Source organism: Salmo salar, chromosome ssa18 (assembly GCF_905237065.1).
Source record: "Salmo salar chromosome ssa18, Ssal_v3.1, whole genome shotgun sequence".
Lineage (NCBI taxonomy): Eukaryota > Metazoa > Chordata > Actinopteri > Salmoniformes > Salmonidae > Salmo > Salmo salar.
Genome location: NC_059459.1, coordinates 31,117,206 through 31,120,994, shown reverse-complemented (window position 1 = coordinate 31,120,994; position 3,789 = coordinate 31,117,206). Strand labels below are relative to the sequence as shown.

General features: G+C 39.6%; 1 pseudogene; it reads left to right on the top strand.

Moving 5' to 3' along the window:
• The first annotated feature begins 1,288 nt into the window (after nt 1-1,288).
• LOC123728795 (toll-like receptor 4) lies at nt 1,289-3,075 on the top strand (annotated as a pseudogene).
• Nucleotides 3,076-3,789: the final 714 nt, after the last annotated feature.

Below are 3,789 nucleotides of genomic sequence, written 5' to 3'. Positions count from 1 at the left end.
ACCTGAGGAAAAAGTGCCTCCTACTGGCACTCCAACACCACTTCCAGCAGCATCTGGTCTCCCATCCAGGGACCAACACTGCTTAGCTTTTCAGAGGCAGATTATTTAGTAATGTAGTTTACGAAAGTTCATTCAGGAAGGCTTGTTTAACTTCATCCAGTAAGTATAATTCACTTTGATTCCTATTGGGAATGAATACAAACTTATCATCATATTCTCTTCTTATTAGCCATATGCAGAATGTCATTCACCTATTCACCCTCTACATAGGGAAGTCAAACTTTTAGCCTGCTGCACAGATCCAGTGGACACTCTACATTTTAGACATTTAGCAGACGCTTTTATCCTGAGCGATTTACAGTAGTGAGTGCATACGTCTTCATACTGGCCCCCCGTGGGAATCGAATCCACATACCTGGCATCGCAAGCACCATGCTCTACCAACTGAGCCACACGGGCTCTAAACTAGGTCCTGGTTAAATTGTGTTTAGGAGCATTTAAAATGTCTCTCCATGGTTAAAATAGGAAGAAATATATGTAATTGTTGTGAAAATGTGTGTGTGTTACATTTATTATAATTTAGAAAATATTGAATTACTACGTTATATTACGGTAACTTCCTTATCGTGGACAGAACGTGTTACTACATTACACAGATTAACGTTTTCACCACACGTGAATTACAGCAAATACACATCGTTTTTACCTCAGATAGGTGATGTTAGTATTAATGTTTATAGTCATCACGCTCTCCCAAAATCAATTGTTTAAAACAGATCATTATCTTTCGTTTAGTACAAGTGTTTTTGTCATACATTTTTACCCCATACATTTATCCTGACACCCAAAGGTACTCGTTACATTTCGAATGCTTAGCAGGACAGGAAAATTGTCCAATTCATGCACTTATCAAGAGAACATCCCTGGTCATCCCTACTGCCTATGATCTGGCATTTGTAAATAATGTATGAGTGTTAGAGTTTGCCCCTGGCTATCTGTTAAAACATTTTTTTAAATTATTTATTATTTTACTTTTGGTACTTACTGTACGTGCTTTCAGTTCGTCCCATTTATTTTCCAGCGATTGAACGTTAGCTAGCAGAATGGAAGGCAAGGGCAGATTAGTCACATCCCAGTTCTGATGTCCAGAAGCTCTTTTCGGTCATAAGAGACGATATCAGCAACATTATGTACAAAACAAGTTACGAACAACGCGAAAAAATAAACAAAATAATATGATTGGTTGAGAGCCGATAAGACCGCAGCCCTAACCTCCGGCGCCATCATCATGCATCTGCATTACTGCTGCGTTTTGCTGAGGGGCTACAAGATCTCCCGCCAGCAGGATTGCCTTTACGATGCCTTTGTATCTACTCCAGCAAGGACAAGGCCTGGGTGATGGAGGAACTGGTGGAGAAACTTGAGAAAGGAGTCCCTCCCATTCAGCTGTGCCTCCATGAGCGGGACTATGAAGTGGGCAAGTCGTTCTCCTCCAACATCATTGACGAGGGCATCATCGGTAGATAGTAATGCCCACATCGTGGTGGTGTCGCACCACTTTATCGAAAGCGCGTGGTGTTGCTTTGAGTTTGAGGTGGCTCAGTCCTGGCTGGTGATGGAGGGCAACCCCAACATCATCATCATCATACTGGAGGACGTGGAGGAGGAGAGGACCAAGAAAGTGCTTGGTCTCCACAAGTACCTAAAGATGAACACTTACCTAAAATGGAGGGACAACCCCATCAGCAGCAAGAGGTTCTGGAATCACCTCAGAAAGGCTGTTATCTCAAAAACACAACGATAAACTGGTTCTGGATGTCATCACTTTGTGTGCTCAGGTTTTTAGAAGTGAGTATTTTATGTTTTTAACCCTTTACTTAGGTTATACATTTAAAATCTTTGCATTTCATAATAACCTTTTTGATCCAAGAGATTATTCCAGGTATACTGCATATCATACTGCAGTACTGCACATGTTTTATTTTATTTATTTCACCTTTATTTATTTATGTGTACCTTAATGTTGTCGTTTGTTGACTTAAATTTGCAGTGCAGTTAAAAATGTGATGTTCTTGTTTTTTTAATGATATTTCCAAATTATAAGGTCGAAATAACACTCTGAAAGTGTGAACATTATAATAATGCTCTGGAATTTGAGCCTGTTCAGATTGGATGGAGTTTTTGGCACAGATCATGACATCACAATCTGATCTGACTATAATAGACCAATGACCATTTATCTGGGTAAGGGAGTGAGCTCTAGACTATTCTATCGCCAACCAGGGTTGTATGTACATATCTTTACATTTGTTTCCTAATGCCCAAGTTACGAACAACGCGTGCCTTAGACTGCTACACCACTCGGGACGCCTTATTTTTTTGTGATTTTCATGAAATAAACACACACAGTAATTTGTTAGACATACAGTGATGATTTAAAAGTAACATTAAAACGCTTCATGGGGGCTTTAAGACAATGATTGTAAAAAGACATGACTGCAGTTTCTTCTCTAAATTACAATCAAACATATTTATGTTGTCCATTTGCCTTATTTCTAATAAACTCATGGGAATTTACACTTTCCCTTTTACACAATCACCTACATAATGGTGTTTTAATTCTCAGAGACTCCCAGAGAAACATGGCATAAATAATATTGGCCAAGTAAAAGAATGTGAGAATAGTGGACCTCATGCGTCTTTCTAGTTCTGTAAATGGCCTGATTGTCCTGGCACTGTAATACAAATTATTTCATTTACAAGACAATGCTTGCTGTGAATGGTTGCAAATACAGGGATGCCCAGGCCATTAACACACTAAGCCTATAGCTATCGAATTTTGTCTCTCAGATTGGTTGTTGCAAGAATTTGGGATGGTCTGAATAGTGAATACTTACATTTCAAAAGTCCATGAACATGATGTCATATTACATATCAGGCATACACAAAATCTGCTTTATTGTTTTGATGTGACCTGCCGACAGACAGCTCGAGCTGCTGATTTAGCCTAACATAGACACACACATCAAGTGTTCGAAAACGAATGTGTGTGTGTGTGTGTGCGTGCGTGCGTGCGTGTGTGTGTGTGTGTGTGTGTGTGTGTGTGTGTGTGTGTGTGTGTGTGTGTGTGTGTGTGTGTGTGTGTGTGTGTGTGTGTGTGTGTGTGTGTGTGTGTATGTGTGTGACACCCTAACTAACAAACAAACCAAAACAAAGGCAAAGTCTTTGACTCAATTTGGCATGAGGGTCTGCTATACAAATTTTCTTGACATGGGATCCTGGGGTGAGACAGGGATGGAGCTTGAGCCCCACCCTCAAAGTGCATTCGGAAAGTATTCAGACACTTTCCCTTTTTCCACATTTTGTTAAGTAACAGCCTTATTCTAAAATTGATTTATAAAAATGTCCCTTATCAATCTACACACAATACCCCATAATGACAAAGAGAAAACTGTTTTTTATAAACGTTTGCAAATGTATTACAAATAAAAAACAAAAATACCTTATTTACATAAGTATTCAGACCCTTTGCTACGAGACTCGAAATTGAGCTCAGGTGCATCCTGTTTCCATTGATCATCATTGAGATGTTTCTACAACTTAATTGGAATCCATCTGTGGTCAAATCAAATGATTGGACATGATTTGGAAAGGCAAACACCTGTCTATATAAGGTCCTACAGTTGACAGTGCATGTCAGAGCAAAAACTAAGCCATGAGGTCGAAGGAATTGTCCTTAGAGCTCTGAGACAAGATTGTGTCTAAGCACAGATCTGGGGTAGGGTACCA